Here is a 15704-nt window from a genome sequence, read left to right on the forward strand (position 1 = left end):
ACACCATCTATTTAGCAAATGCCCTTGTTATCAACAGCAGCCTTTTAAACTCACCTGAGCTAACAGGTATGTGCGCTGGTTACTCTGCTGCGCTTAAAATTTCTTTTTTGGTTTGCTACAATGCCTTTTCTGAAACGTTGTCTCCTTCTGCTGGAACACTGACTTCTTTCATTTAATGCCTGCAGACTATAAAAGAGAACCCAACCCAAAAAGTTTGGTTGATTAGTCTGTGGCATTCTGTTAAACTGTTGCTTATGGCGGTCTCTGTGAGCTTCTCAGCGACATTCAGCCAGCCAGGTATCCTGCCTGCAGTAGATGGAATGTGGCAATGGAACGCTGGCTGCGCGTGTCATAATAGGCTCTGAGCCTTTATATACCTGTGCACAGCAGCAGCCACCTTCAGTCTGCTGCTGGACAGCCAGCAGCAGCAGCAGCAGGAGAGATATGTAATCAGGAGCCCTCCTGCTAAGGGTAGACAGCTGCTCGTTCCACCCCACCCCCCGCCTTAATTGGTTCTCCTCCCTTCCAACGGTGTTGAGGCGGGTGGGAACAGCAGGGGGTGAAGGTGCTGTGTTTAAAGAGGTGGAGTTATGCAGATCTAAAACGCGTGGATTGCAGCAGCAGCAAGCCGAAAAGTGCAGGCATGTAAGGGATCTAGAGGTTGACAACATGTCTTCTTAACGGGAGTCCAGGAGCTCATCTCCACAAATGGACTTTTCAGGATCCTTGGGTGGCTCCGTAGTTTGAAACCAATTCTGGTTATCGCTTCTCGGCCTTTTGGCTAAGATCAAGTGTAGTATCTGTTCTTATCAGTTTAATATCTGATACGTCCCCTATCTGGGGACCATATATTAAATGGATTTTTAGAACAGGGAGATGGAAAAAGAGCTTGCTCTGTCCACTCCACGCATTGACCTGGTATTGCAGTATCTCCAGGACCGGTGCACCCCTTCTTTAATGCAGTTTCTAAAATCAGAAAGAATTGAATTCAATGTTTTTTGTTCATTTTGCTTGTTTGTCGGATTTTGGGATGGACTCTTTGGCTTTGCTTTTCTTCTCCTCATTGGATTTTTCATGTTCAAAGTTGCAGAAGCCAGATTACAAGCTCATTTTGGTTCAACTTCAGCAACTGTGCATTGCATTGCCATGTAATGTGATGCAATGCTATCTTTCTAGCTCTCCCTTTTTACTTCCTTTTGGATAAACAGACATATTAGGCAAGCATTTTGGAGCTTTCACCTAAATAACTACAGGTGGTGAGATAAGCTGCACAATATAATTGACCTTTCAGTATATTGTTGCACACACACCATCTATTTAGCAAATGCCCTTGTTATCAACAGCAGCCTTTTAAACTCACCTGAGCTAACAGGTATGTGCGCTGGTTACTCTGCTGCGCTTAAAATTTCTTTTTTGGTTTGCTACAATGCCTTTTCTGAAACGTTGTCTCCTTCTGCTGGAACACTGACTTCTTTCATTTAATGCCTGCAGACTATAAAAGAGAACCCAACCCAAAAAGTTTGGTTGATTAGTCTGTGGCATTCTGTTAAACTGTTGCTTATGGCGGTCTCTGTGAGCTTCTCAGCGACATTCAGCCAGCCAGGTATCCTGCCTGCAGTAGATGGAATGTGGCAATGGAACGCTGGCTGCGCGTGTCATAATAGGCTCTGAGCCTTTATATACCTGTGCACAACAGCAGCCACCTTCAGTCTGCTGCTGGACAGCCAGCAGCAGCAGCAGCAGGAGAGATATGTAATCAGGAGCCCTCCTGCTAAGGGTAGACAGCTGCTCGTTCCACCCCACCCCCCGCCTTAATTGGTTCTCCTCCCTTCCAACGGTGTTGAGGCGGGTGGGAACAGCAGGGGGTGAAGGTGCTGTGTTTAAAGAGGTGGAGTTATGCAGATCTAAAACGCGTGGATTGCAGCAGCAGCAAGCCGAAAAGTGCAGGCATGTAAGGGATCTAGAGGTTGACAACATGTCTTCTTAACGGGAGTCCAGGAGCTCATCTCCACAAATGGACTTTTCAGGATCCTTGGGTGGCTCCGTAGTTTGAAACCAATTCTGGTTATCGCTTCTCGGCCTTTTGGCTAAGATCAAGTGTAGTATCTGTTCTTATCAGTTTAATATCTGATACGTCCCCTATCTGGGGACCATATATTAAATGGATTTTTAGAACAGGGAGATGGAAAAAGAGCTTGCTCTGTCCACTCCACGCATTGACCTGGTATTGCAGTATCTCCAGGACCGGTGCACCCCTTCTTTAATGCAGTTTCTAAAATCAGAAAGAATTGAATTCAATGTTTTTTGTTCATTTTGCTTGTTTGTCGGATTTTGGGATGGACTCTTTGGCTTTGCTTTTCTTCTCCTCATTGGATTTTTCATGTTCAAAGTTGCAGAAGCCAGATTACAAGCTCATTTTGGTTCAACTTCAGCAACTGTGCATTGCATTGCCATGTAATGTGATGCAATGCTATCTTTCTAGCTCTCCCTTTTTACTTCCTTTTGGATAAACAGACATATTAGGCAAGCATTTTGGAGCTTTCACCTAAATAACTACAGGTGGTGAGATAAGCTGCACAATATAATTGACCTTTCAGTATATTGTTGCACACACACCATCTATTTAGCAAATGCCCTTGTTATCAACAGCAGCCTTTTAAACTCACCTGAGCTAACAGGTATGTGCGCTGGTTACTCTGCTGCGCTTAAAATTTCTTTTTTGGTTTGCTACAATGCCTTTTCTGAAACGTTGTCTCCTTCTGCTGGAACACTGACTTCTTTCATTTAATGCCTGCAGACTATAAAAGAGAACCCAACCCAAAAAGTTTGGTTGATTAGTCTGTGGCATTCTGTTAAACTGTTGCTTATGGTGGTCTCTGTGAGCTTCTCAGCGACATTCAGCCAGCCAGGTATCCTGCCTGCAGTAGATGGAATGTGGCAATGGAACGCTGGCTGCGCGTGTCATAATAGGCTCTGAGCCTTTATATACCTGTGCACAGCAGCAGCCACCTTCAGTCTGCTGCTGGACAGCCAGCAGCAGCAGCAGCAGGAGAGGTATGTAATCAGGAGCCCTCCTGCTAAGGGTAGACAGCTGCTCGTTCCACCCCACCCCCCGCCTTAATTGGTTCTCCTCCCTTCCAACGGTGTTGAGGCGGGTGGGAACAGCAGGGGGTGAAGGTGCTGTGTTTAAAGAGGTGGAGTTATGCAGATCTAAAACGCGTGGATTGCAGCAGCAGCAAGCCGAAAAGTGCAGGCATGTAAGGGATCTAGAGGTTGACAACATGTCTTCTTAATGGGAGTCCAGGAGCTCATCTCCACAAATGGACTTTTCAGGATCCTTGGGTGGCTCCGTAGTTTGAAACCAATTCTGGTTATCGCTTCTCGGCCTTTTGGCTAAGATCAAGTGTAGTATCTGTTCTTATCAGTTTAATATCTGATACGTCCCCTATCTGGGGACCATATATTAAATGGATTTTTAGAACAGGGAGATGGAAAAAGAGCTTGCTCTGTCCACTCCACGCATTGACCTGGTATTGCAGTATCTCCAGGACTGGTGCACCCCTTCTTTAATGCAGTTTCTAAAATCAGAAAGAATTGAATTCAATGTTTTTTGTTCATTTTGCTTGTTTGTCGGATTTTGGGATGGACTCTTTGGCTTTGCTTTTCTTCTCCTCATTGGATTTTTCATGTTCAAAGTTGCAGAAGCCAGATTACAAGCTCATTTTGGTTCAACTTCAGCAACTGTGCATTGCATTGCCATGTAATGTGATGCAATGCTATCTTTCTAGCTCTCCCTTTTTACTTCCTTTTGGATAAACAGACATATTAGGCAAGCATTTTGGAGCTTTCACCTAAATAACTACAGGTGGTGAGATAAGCTGCACAATATAATTGACCTTTCAGTATATTGTTGCACACACACCATCTATTTAGCAAATGCCCTTGTTATCAACAGCAGCCTTTTAAACTCACCTGAGCTAACAGGTATGTGCGCTGGTTACTCTGCTGCGCTTAAAATTTCTTTTTTGGTTTGCTACAATGCCTTTTCTGAAACGTTGTCTCCTTCTGCTGGAACACTGACTTCTTTCATTTAATGCCTGCAGACTATAAAAGAGAACCCAACCCAAAAAGTTTGGTTGATTAGTCTGTGGCATTCTGTTAAACTGTTGCTTATGGCGGTCTCTGTGAGCTTCTCAGCGACATTCTGCCAGCCAGGTATCCTGCCTGCAGTAGATGGAATGTGGCAATGGAACGCTGGCTGCGCGTGTCATAATAGGCTCTGAGCCTTTATATACCTGTGCACAGCAGCAGCCACCTTCAGTCTGCTGCTGGACAGCCAGCAGCAGCAGCAGCAGGAGAGGTATGTAATCAGGAGCCCTCCTGCTAAGGGTAGACAGCTGCTCGTTCCACCCCACCCCCCGCCTTAATTGGTTCTCCTCCCTTCCAACGGTGTTGAGGCGGGTGGGAACAGCAGGGGGTGAAGGTGCTGTGTTTAAAGAGGTGGAGTTATGCAGATCTAAAACGCGTGGATTGCAGCAGCAGCAAGCCGAAAAGTGCAGGCATGTAAGGGATCTAGAGGTTGACAACATGTCTTCTTAACGGGAGTCCAGGAGCTCATCTCCACAAATGGACTTTTCAGGATCCTTGGGTGGCTCCGTAGTTTGAAACCAATTCTGGTTATCGCTTCTCGGCCTTTTGGCTATGATCAAGTGTAGTATCTGTTCTTATCAGTTTAATATCTGATACGTCCCCTATCTGGGGACCATATATTAAATGGATTTTTAGAACAGGGAGATGGAAAAAGAGCTTGCTCTGTCCACTCCACGCATTGACCTGGTATTGCAGTATCTCCAGGACCGGTGCACCCCTTCTTTAATGCAGTTTCTAAAATCAGAAAGAATTGAATTCAATGTTTTTTGTTCATTTTGCTTGTTTGTCGGATTTTGGGATGGACTCTTTGGCTTTGCTTTTCTTCTCCTCATTGGATTTTTCATGTTCAAAGTTGCAGAAGCCAGATTACAAGCTCATTTTGGTTCAACTTCAGCAACTGTGCATTGCATTGCCATGTAATGTGATGCAATGCTATCTTTCTAGCTCTCCCTTTTTACTTCCTTTTGGATAAACAGACATATTAGGCAAGCATTTTGGAGCTTTCACCTAAATAACTACAGGTGGTGAGATAAGCTGCACAATATAATTGACCTTTCAGTATATTGTTGCACACACACCATCTATTTAGCAAATGCCCTTGTTATCAACAGCAGCCTTTTAAACTCACCTGAGCTAACAGGTATGTGCGCTGGTTACTCTGCTGCGCTTAAAATTTCTTTTTAGGTTTGCTACAATGCCTTTTCTGAAACGTTGTCTCCTTCTGCTGGAACACTGACTTCTTTCATTTAATGCCTGCAGACTATAAAAGAGAACCCAACCCAAAAAGTTTGGTTGATTAGTCTGTGGCATTCTGTTAAACTGTTGCTTATGGCGGTCTCTGTGAGCTTCTCAGCGACATTCAGCCAGCCAGGTATCCTGCCTGCAGTAGATGGAATGTGGCAATGGAACGCTGGCTGCGCGTGTCATAATAGGCTCTGAGCCTTTATATACCTGTGCACAGCAGCAGCCACCTTCAGTCTGCTGCTGGACAGCCAGCAGCAGCAGCAGCAGGAGAGGTATGTAATCAGGAGCCCTCCTGCTAAGGGTAGACAGCTGCTCGTTCCACCCCACCCCCCGCCTTAATTGGTTCTCCTCCCTTCCAACGGTGTTGAGGCGGGTGGGAACAGCAGGGGGTGAAGGTGCTGTGTTTAAAGAGGTGGAGTTATGCAGATCTAAAACGCGTGGATTGCAGTAGCAGCAAGCCGAAAAGTGCAGGCATGTAAGGGATCTAGAGGTTGACAACATGTCTTCTTAACGGGAGTCCAGGAGCTCATCTCCACAAATGGACTTTTCAGGATCCTTGGGTGGCTCCGTAGTTTGAAACCAATTCTGGTTATCGCTTCTCGGCCTTTTGGCTAAGATCAAGTGTAGTATCTGTTCTTATCAGTTTAATATCTGATACGTCCCCTATCTGGGGACCATATATTAAATGGATTTTTAGAACAGGGAGATGGAAAAAGAGCTTGCTCTGTCCACTCCACGCATTGACCTGGTATTGCAGTATCTCCAGGACCGGTGCACCCCTTCTTTAATGCAGTTTCTAAAATCAGAAAGAATTGGATTCAATGTTTTTTGTTCATTTTGCTTGTTTGTCGGATTTTGGGATGGACTCTTTGGCTTTGCTTTTCTTCTCCTCATTGGATTTTTCATGTTCAAAGTTGCAGAAGCCAGATTACAAGCTCATTTTGGTTCAACTTCAGCAACTGTGCATTGCATTGCCATGTAATGTGATGCAATGCTATCTTTCTAGCTCTCCCTTTTTACTTCCTTTTGGATAAACAGACATATTAGGCAAGCATTTTGGAGCTTTCACCTAAATAACTACAGGTGGTGAGATAAGCTGCACAATATAATTGACCTTTCAGTATATTGTTGCACACACACCATCTATTTAGCAAATGCCCTTGTTATCAACAGCAGCCTTTTAAACTCACCTGAGCTAACAGGTATGTGCGCTGGTTACTCTGCTGCGCTTAAAATTTCTTTTTTGGTTTGCTACAATGCCTTTTCTGAAACGTTGTCTCCTTCTGCTGGAACACTGACTTCTTTCATTTAATGCCTGCAGACTATAAAAGAGAACCCAACCCAAAAAGTTTGGTTGATTAGTCTGTGGCATTCTGTTAAACTGTTGCTTATGGCGGTCTCTGTGAGCTTCTCAGCGACATTCAGCCAGCCAGGTATCCTGCCTGCAGTAGATGGAATGTGGCAATGGAACGCTGGCTGCGCGTGTCATAATAGGCTCTGAGCCTTTATATACCTGTGCACAGCAGCAGCCACCTTCAGTCTGCTGCTGGACAGCCAGCAGCAGCAGCAGCAGGAGAGGTATGTAATCAGGAGCCCTCCTGCTAAGGGTAGACAGCTGCTCGTTCCACCCCACCCCCCGCCTTAATTGGTTCTCCTCCCTTCCAACGGTGTTGAGGCGGGTGGGAACAGCAGGGGGTGAAGGTGCTGTGTTTAAAGAGGTGGAGTTATGCAGATCTAAAACGCGTGGATTGCAGCAGCAGCAAGCCGAAAAGTGCAGGCATGTAAGGGATCTAGAGGTTGACAACATGTCTTCTTAACGGGAGTCCAGGAGCTCATCTCCACAAATGGACTTTTCAGGATCCTTGGGTGGCTCCGTAGTTTGAAACCAATTCTGGTTATCGCTTCTCGGCCTTTTGGCTAAGATCAAGTGTAGTATCTGTTCTTATCAGTTTAATATCTGATACGTCCCCTATCTGGGGACCATATATTAAATGGATTTTTAGAACAGGGAGATGGAAAAAGAGCTTGCTCTGTCCACTCCACGCATTGACCTGGTATTGCAGTATCTCCAGGACCGGTGCACCCCTTCTTTAATGCAGTTTCTAAAATCAGAAAGAATTGAATTCAATGTTTTTTGTTCATTTTGCTTGTTTGTCGGATTTTGGGATGGACTCTTTGGCTTTGCTTTTCTTCTCCTCATTGGATTTTTCATGTTCAAAGTTGCAGAAGCCAGATTACAAGCTCATTTTGGTTCAACTTCAGCAACTGTGCATTGCATTGCCATGTAATGTGATGCAATGCTATCTTTCTAGCTCTCCCTTTTTACTTCCTTTTGGATAAACAGACATATTAGGCAAGCATTTTGGAGCTTTCACCTAAATAACTACAGGTGGTGAGATAAGCTGCACAATATAATTGACCTTTCAGTATATTGTTGCACACACACCATCTATTTAGCAAATGCCCTTGTTATCAACAGCAGCCTTTTAAACTCACCTGAGCTAACAGGTATGTGCGCTGGTTACTCTGCTGCGCTTAAAATTTCTTTTTTGGTTTGCTACAATGCCTTTTCTGAAACGTTGTCTCCTTCTGCTGGAACACTGACTTCTTTCATTTAATGCCTGCAGACTATAAAAGAGAACCCAACCCAAAAAGTTTGGTTGATTAGTCTGTGGCATTCTGTTAAACTGTTGCTTATGGCGGTCTCTGTGAGCTTCTCAGCGACATTCAGCCAGCCAGGTATCCTGCCTGCAGTAGATGGAATGTGGCAATGGAACGCTGGCTGCGCGTGTCATAATAGGCTCTGAGCCTTTATATACCTGTGCACAGCAGCAGCCACCTTCAGTCTGCTGCTGGACAGCCAGCAGCAGCAGCAGCAGGAGAGGTATGTAATCAGGAGCCCTCCTGCTAAGGGTAGACAGCTGCTCGTTCCACCCCACCCCCCGCCTTAATTGGTTCTCCTCCCTTCCAACGGTGTTGAGGCGGGTGGGAACAGCAGGGGGTGAAGGTGCTGTGTTTAAAGAGGTGGAGTTATGCAGATCTAAAACGCGTGGATTGCAGCAGCAGCAAGCCGAAAAGTGCAGGCATGTAAGGGATCTAGAGGTTGACAACATGTCTTCTTAACGGGAGTCCAGGAGCTCATCTCCACAAATGGACTTTTCAGGATCCTTGGGTGGCTCCGTAGTTTGAAACCAATTCTGGTTATCGCTTCTCGGCCTTTTGGCTAAGATCAAGTGTAGTATCTGTTCTTATCAGTTTAATATCTGATACGTCCCCTATCTGGGGACCATATATTAAATGGATTTTTAGAACAGGGAGATGGAAAAAGAGCTTGCTCTGTCCACTCCACGCATTGACCTGGTATTGCAGTATCTCCAGGACCGGTGCACCCCTTCTTTAATGCAGTTTCTAAAATCAGAAAGAATTGAATTCAATGTTTTTTGTTCATTTTGCTTGTTTGTCGGATTTTGGGATGGACTCTTTGGCTTTGCTTTTCTTCTCCTCATTGGATTTTTCATGTTCAAAGTTGCAGAAGCCAGATTACAAGCTCATTTTGGTTCAACTTCAGCAACTGTGCATTGCATTGCCATGTAATGTGATGCAATGCTATCTTTCTAGCTCTCCCTTTTTACTTCCTTTTGGATAAACAGACATATTAGGCAAGCATTTTGGAGCTTTCACCTAAATAACTACAGGTGGTGAGATAAGCTGCACAATATAATTGACCTTTCAGTATATTGTTGCACACACACCATCTATTTAGCAAATGCCCTTGTTATCAACAGCAGCCTTTTAAACTCACCTGAGCTAACAGGTATGTGCGCTGGTTACTCTGCTGCGCTTAAAATTTCTTTTTTGGTTTGCTACAATGCCTTTTCTGAAACGTTGTCTCCTTCTGCTGGAACACTGACTTCTTTCATTTAATGCCTGCAGACTATAAAAGAGAACCCAACCCAAAAAGTTTGGTTGATTAGTCTGTGGCATTCTGTTAAACTGTTGCTTATGGCGGTCTCTGTGAGCTTCTCAGCGACATTCAGCCAGCCAGGTATCCTGCCTGCAGTAGATGGAATGTGGCAATGGAACGCTGGCTGCGCGTGTCATAATAGGCTCTGAGCCTTTATATACCTGTGCACAGCAGCAGCCACCTTCAGTCTGCTGCTGGACAGCCAGCAGCAGCAGCAGCAGGAGAGGTATGTAATCAGGAGCCCTCCTGCTAAGGGTAGACAGCTGCTCGTTCCACCCCACCCCCCGCCTTAATTGGTTCTCCTCCCTTCCAACGGTGTTGAGGCAGGTGGGAACAGCAGGGGGTGAAGGTGCTGTGTTTAAAGAGGTGGAGTTATGCAGATCTAAAACGCGTGGATTGCAGCAGCAGCAAGCCGAAAAGTGCAGGCATGTAAGGGATCTAGAGGTTGACAACATGTCTTCTTAACGGGAGTCCAGGAGCTCATCTCCACAAATGGACTTTTCAGGATCCTTGGGTGGCTCCGTAGTTTGAAACCAATTCTGGTTATCGCTTCTCGGCCTTTTGGCTAAGATCAAGTGTAGTATCTGTTCTTATCAGTTTAATATCTGATACGTCCCCTATCTGGGGACCATATATTAAATGGATTTTTAGAACAGGGAGATGGAAAAAGAGCTTGCTCTGTCCACTCCACGCATTGACCTGGTATTGCAGTATCTCCAGGACCGGTGCACCCCTTCTTTAATGCAGTTTCTAAAATCAGAAAGAATTGAATTCAATGTTTTTTGTTCATTTTGCTTGTTTGTCGGATTTTGGGATGGACTCTTTGGCTTTGCTTTTCTTCTCCTCATTGGATTTTTCATGTTCAAAGTTGCAGAAGCCAGATTACAAGCTCATTTTGGTTCAACTTCAGCAACTGTGCATTGCATTGCCATGTAATGTGATGCAATGCTATCTTTCTAGCTCTCCCTTTTTACTTCCTTTTGGATAAACAGACATATTAGGCAAGCATTTTGGAGCTTTCACCTAAATAACTACAGGTGGTGAGATAAGCTGCACAATATAATTGACCTTTCAGTATATTGTTGCACACACACCATCTATTTAGCAAATGCCCTTGTTATCAACAGCAGCCTTTTAAACTCACCTGAGCTAACAGGTATGTGCGCTGGTTACTCTGCTGCGCTTAAAATTTCTTTTTTGGTTTGCTACAATGCCTTTTCTGAAACGTTGTCTCCTTCTGCTGGAACACTGACTTCTTTCATTTAATGCCTGCAGACTATAAAAGAGAACCCAACCCAAAAAGTTTGGTTGATTAGTCTGTGGCATTCTGTTAAACTGTTGCTTATGGCGGTCTCTGTGAGCTTCTCAGCGACATTCAGCCAGCCAGGTATCCTGCCTGCAGTAGATGGAATGTGGCAATGGAACGCTGGCTGCGCGTGTCATAATAGGCTCTGAGCCTTTATATACCTGTGCACAGCAGCAGCCACCTTCAGTCTGCTGCTGGACAGCCAGCAGCAGCAGCAGCAGGAGAGGTATGTAATCAGGAGCCCTCCTGCTAAGGGTAGACAGCTGCTCGTTCCACCCCACCCCCCGCCTTAATTGGTTCTCCTCCCTTCCAACGGTGTTGAGGCGGGTGGGAACAGCAGGGGGTGAAGGTGCTGTGTTTAAAGAGGTGGAGTTATGCAGATCTAAAACGCGTGGATTGCAGCAGCAGCAAGCCGAAAAGTGCAGGCATGTAAGGGATCTAGAGGTTGACAACATGTCTTCTTAACGGGAGTCCAGGAGCTCATCTCCACAAATGGACTTTTCAGGATCCTTGGGTGGCTCCGTAGTTTGAAACCAATTCTGGTTATCGCTTCTCGGCCTTTTGGCTAAGATCAAGTGTAGTATCTGTTCTTATCAGTTTAATATCTGATACGTCCCCTATCTGGGGACCATATATTAAATGGATTTTTAGAACAGGGAGATGGAAAAAGAGCTTGCTCTGTCCACTCCACGCATTGACCTGGTATTGCAGTATCTCCAGGACCGGTGCACCCCTTCTTTAATGCAGTTTCTAAAATTAGAAAGAATTGAATTCAATGTTTTTTGTTCATTTTGCTTGTTTGTCGGATTTTGGGATGGACTCTTTGGCTTTGCTTTTCTTCTCCTCATTGGATTTTTCATGTTCAAAGTTGCAGAAGCCAGATTACAAGCTCATTTTGGTTCAACTTCAGCAACTGTGCATTGCATTGCCATGTAATGTGATGCAATGCTATCTTTCTAGCTCTCCCTTTTTACTTCCTTTTGGATAAACAGACATATTAGGCAAGCATTTTGGAGCTTTCACCTAAATAACTACAGGTGGTGAGATAAGCTGCACAATATAATTGACCTTTCAGTATATTGTTGCACACACACCATCTATTTAGCAAATGCCCTTGTTATCAACAGCAGCCTTTTAAACTCACCTGAGCTAACAGGTATGTGCGCTGGTTACTCTGCTGCGCTTAAAATTTCTTTTTTGGTTTGCTACAATGCCTTTTCTGAAACGTTGTCTCCTTCTGCTGGAACACTGACTTCTTTCATTTAATGCCTGCAGACTATAAAAGAGAACCCAACCCAAAAAGTTTGGTTGATTAGTCTGTGGCATTCTGTTAAACTGTTGCTTATGGCGGTCTCTGTGAGCTTCTCAGCGACATTCAGCCAGCCAGGTATCCTGCCTGCAGTAGATGGAATGTGGCAATGGAACGCTGGCTGCGCGTGTCATAATAGGCTCTGAGCCTTTATATACCTGTGCACAGCAGCAGCCACCTTCAGTCTGCTGCTGGACAGCCAGCAGCAGCAGCAGCAGGAGAGGTATGTAATCAGGAGCCCTCCTGCTAAGGGTAGACAGCTGCTCGTTCCACCCCACCCCCCGCCTTAATTGGTTCTCCTCCCTTCCAACGGTGTTGAGGCGGGTGGGAACAGCAGGGGGTGAAGGTGCTGTGTTTAAAGAGGTGGAGTTATGCAGATCTAAAACGCGTGGATTGCAGCAGCAGCAAGCCGAAAAGTGCAGGCATGTAAGGGATCTAGAGGTTGACAACATGTCTTCTTAACGGGAGTCCAGGAGCTCATCTCCACAAATGGACTTTTCAGGATCCTTGGGTGGCTCCGTAGTTTGAAACCAATTCTGGTTATTGCTTCTCGGCCTTTTGGCTAAGATCAAGTGTAGTATCTGTTCTTATCAGTTTAATATCTGATACGTCCCCTATCTGGGGACCATATATTAAATGGATTTTTAGAACAGGGAGATGGAAAAAGAGCTTGCTCTGTCCACTCCACGCATTGACCTGGTATTGCAGTATCTCCAGGACCGGTGCACCCCTTCTTTAATGCAGTTTCTAAAATCAGAAAGAATTGAATTCAATGTTTTTTGTTCATTTTGCTTGTTTGTCGGATTTTGGGATGGACTCTTTGGCTTTGCTTTTCTTCTCCTCATTGGATTTTTCATGTTCAAAGTTGCAGAAGCCAGATTACAAGCTCATTTTGGTTCAACTTCAGCAACTGTGCATTGCATTGCCATGTAATGTGATGCAATGCTATCTTTCTAGCTCTCCCTTTTTACTTCCTTTTGGATAAACAGACATATTAGGCAAGCATTTTGGAGCTTTCACCTAAATAACTACAGGTGGTGAGATAAGCTGCACAATATAATTGACCTTTCAGTATATTGTTGCACACACACCATCTATTTAGCAAATGCCCTTGTTATCAACAGCAGCCTTTTAAACTCACCTGAGCTAACAGGTATGTGCGCTGGTTACTCTGCTGCGCTTAAAATTTCTTTTTTGGTTTGCTACAATGCCTTTTCTGAAACGTTGTCTCCTTCTGCTGGAACACTGACTTCTTTCATTTAATGCCTGCAGACTATAAAAGAGAACCCAACCCAAAAAGTTTGGTTGATTAGTCTGTGGCATTCTGTTAAACTGTTGCTTATGGCGGTCTCTGTGAGCTTCTCAGCGACATTCAGCCAGCCAGGTATCCTGCCTGCAGTAGATGGAATGTGGCAATGGAACGCTGGCTGCGCGTGTCATAATAGGCTCTGAGCCTTTATATACCTGTGCACAGCAGCAGCCACCTTCAGTCTGCTGCTGGACAGCCAGCAGCAGCAGCAGCAGGAGAGGTATGTAATCAGGAGCCCTCCTGCTAAGGGTAGACAGCTGCTCGTTCCACCCCACCCCCCGCCTTAATTGGTTCTCCTCCCTTCCAACGGTGTTGAGGCGGGTGGGAACAGCAGGGGGTGAAGGTGCTGTGTTTAAAGAGGTGGAGTTATGCAGATCTAAAACGCGTGGATTGCAGCAGCAGCAAGCCGAAAAGTGCAGGCATGTAAGGGATCTAGAGGTTGACAACATGTCTTCTTAACGGGAGTCCAGGAGCTCATCTCCACAAATGGACTTTTCAGGATCCTTGGGTGGCTCCGTAGTTTGAAACCAATTCTGGTTATCGCTTCTCGGCCTTTTGGCTGAGACCAAGTGCTTCACAGCAGGAGGTTTCAGTTGAAGGGCACTCAGGTACCCCTCTCCTTGGCCTGGCAGGATCGTCCACTTCGGTGGGCTTCACCTGCCTGCTGCTATTAGGGAGAGGGATTAGTCCTAGGGTAACGGGCAGCGATCCCCCAGCCTTCAGGTGCTTTATCACAAAGCTCTGAAGGCGCAGATTGCAGGCGGTTGCAATTTGCATTTTGTTGCGCCATACCATGGAGGTTGACCCCAACCTCGTGCCTCTATATGCGAGGCTCAAGAACACCATAAGGGTCCGCTTTACGGCTGGTGGTTCCGATATGCGGAATCTGGGATATGTAGTCCAGGACGTGCTTGAGAAACTGCTCCACGTCAGAACCAACGAAATCCTTTCTATCCAGGATTATCCTCGACGTGGAGACTATGATGTAACCTTTACTGGCGAAGGTATTTTCAAAGATGTTTTGTCCAGAGTTAAGTCGGTAGAAAATAGCCCTGGTCTAAAAGGGATTCAGATTATCGAGCACGTCCTGGATGAGGTAAAGATGGTGGTTGTGAAAATCTTCTCACCCTTCATAACGGCACCAGAGGTTATTTCCTTTTTGTCAGTTTATTTTAAAAGTGTGAAATTGATTGGGAAAGTGTTGAATGAGTTTAACATCTGGACCTCAAAATGGAAGTTTTTAGTAAAATGTGAAAGAGACCCAAAATTCCCTGGAGGTGTGAGACTTCCTCCAGCTCGATTTAAAATAGGGCAAACTAATGGGGATTTTTTTTTCTCAGGAATGCCACTTTTCTGTAGGTATTGTGGTCTCTATGGGCACTCTAAGGATAGTTGTGGTGCCACTTGTAGAAATTGTGCCAGTACTGAACATGACACAAAGGAGTGCCCAAATGAAAAAAAAATGCTCTTTTTGTCGGACACCTGGTCATTTCTATTTTTCTTGCCCTCACAGGTTCAGAGAGGATGAACAAAAACAAAAGGAGAAGTCCAAGACATCCGGGAATGGACGGGCCAATCAGACCACCCCTCAGGAGGAGGAACAGCAACCTGGAGCCTCGGGAGGTGATAAGGGCGCTTCGACTAGTAACAATCCCTCCGAGTCAATGACAGGTAACTCACAGGAGCCCAGGAGCTGGCTGAAAGACCATAAGGAGGCTAAAAGGAAGGCTGAGAAAGATCATAAAGGGGCGGTCGGTAAGGCCAAAAAAGAGCGCCAAAAGGCTGACACCGAGCCCAAAATTCCCACTGGGTCTCACGAGAGCGAGGGCGGTACGTGGCATTTGGTGAGGTCTCATAATAAGAAAAAGAATGGTTCCGTGGAGGTGGCTAATAGGGAGGAGATGGATACATCCCCTCACGGGGGTGTAGACTCTGGAATCCCGAGGTCCCGGGGCTCTGCTGCCCCAGGTGGGGCCCCGAACCTGGCTGCCTCCGGGGACTCTGAGGCTCCGCCATGTGCGCAGCCTGCCCCTGTGTTACGACCCTCTGCGGGTCAGCAGGGGAGTGCGGAGCCTCTCGGAGACCCACCTGACGAGGACCTAAATGGTCAGCCTATGGAGACCCAGTGTAACCTTTCTCTCAATATCCTTCCGAGCTACACCCCAGTAGCGTCGGGTCTTAATTTAAGTGAATGTTCCTTCTCCGATGATGAAGACTCTTTGATAACGGTGGATTCAGAAGAGGGCGTTGGTGAAAGTCCAAGTGGTCTGATCCGTCCATCGGATAGGTAAAGTCCAGTTTTTGTTTCTTCCTAACCATTTGTTATGATGGCTGACATTGGTGGTGTTTCCCTCAATGTGAGAGGCATAGGATCCAAGACCAGAAGAGCTACTGTTTTACATTTTTTAACCTGTTTTACAGC

At 45.6% G+C, this 15704-nt stretch overlaps 10 non-coding genes across 10 annotated transcripts; all 10 read left to right on the forward strand.

Annotated features, from left to right (window-relative positions):
- Nucleotides 1-761: 761 nt before the first annotated feature.
- Nucleotides 762-952, forward strand: LOC141178492 (U2 spliceosomal RNA). Its single transcript, XR_012254772.1, has one exon. It is a non-coding gene; the product is annotated as a U2 spliceosomal RNA (small nuclear RNA).
- A 1115-nt stretch (nucleotides 953-2067) lies between these two features.
- LOC141178493 (U2 spliceosomal RNA) lies at nucleotides 2068-2258 on the forward strand. The gene has a single exon (XR_012254773.1). It is a non-coding gene; the product is annotated as a U2 spliceosomal RNA (small nuclear RNA).
- Nucleotides 2259-3373: 1115 nt separating this feature from the next.
- On the forward strand, nucleotides 3374-3564 carry LOC141177396 (U2 spliceosomal RNA). Its single transcript, XR_012253994.1, has one exon. It is a non-coding gene; the product is annotated as a U2 spliceosomal RNA (small nuclear RNA).
- Nucleotides 3565-4679: 1115 nt separating this feature from the next.
- LOC141177485 (U2 spliceosomal RNA) lies at nucleotides 4680-4870 on the forward strand. The gene has a single exon (XR_012254075.1). It is a non-coding gene; the product is annotated as a U2 spliceosomal RNA (small nuclear RNA).
- Nucleotides 4871-5985: 1115 nt separating this feature from the next.
- On the forward strand, nucleotides 5986-6176 carry LOC141178494 (U2 spliceosomal RNA). The gene has a single exon (XR_012254774.1). It is a non-coding gene; the product is annotated as a U2 spliceosomal RNA (small nuclear RNA).
- Nucleotides 6177-7291: 1115 nt separating this feature from the next.
- Nucleotides 7292-7482, forward strand: LOC141178495 (U2 spliceosomal RNA). Its single transcript, XR_012254775.1, has one exon. It is a non-coding gene; the product is annotated as a U2 spliceosomal RNA (small nuclear RNA).
- A 1115-nt stretch (nucleotides 7483-8597) lies between these two features.
- Nucleotides 8598-8788, forward strand: LOC141178497 (U2 spliceosomal RNA). Its single transcript, XR_012254776.1, has one exon. It is a non-coding gene; the product is annotated as a U2 spliceosomal RNA (small nuclear RNA).
- Nucleotides 8789-9903: 1115 nt separating this feature from the next.
- LOC141178498 (U2 spliceosomal RNA) lies at nucleotides 9904-10094 on the forward strand. Its single transcript, XR_012254777.1, has one exon. It is a non-coding gene; the product is annotated as a U2 spliceosomal RNA (small nuclear RNA).
- Nucleotides 10095-11209: 1115 nt separating this feature from the next.
- LOC141178500 (U2 spliceosomal RNA) lies at nucleotides 11210-11400 on the forward strand. The gene has a single exon (XR_012254779.1). It is a non-coding gene; the product is annotated as a U2 spliceosomal RNA (small nuclear RNA).
- A 1115-nt stretch (nucleotides 11401-12515) lies between these two features.
- On the forward strand, nucleotides 12516-12706 carry LOC141177342 (U2 spliceosomal RNA). The gene has a single exon (XR_012253945.1). It is a non-coding gene; the product is annotated as a U2 spliceosomal RNA (small nuclear RNA).
- Nucleotides 12707-15704: the final 2998 nt, after the last annotated feature.

The sequence above is a fragment of the Phyllobates terribilis genome, unplaced genomic scaffold (genome assembly GCF_046119375.1).
Source record: "Phyllobates terribilis strain yellow unplaced genomic scaffold, ASM4611937v1 Scaffold_27__1_contigs__length_16484149, whole genome shotgun sequence".
Taxonomy (NCBI): Eukaryota; Metazoa; Chordata; class Amphibia; order Anura; family Dendrobatidae; genus Phyllobates; species Phyllobates terribilis.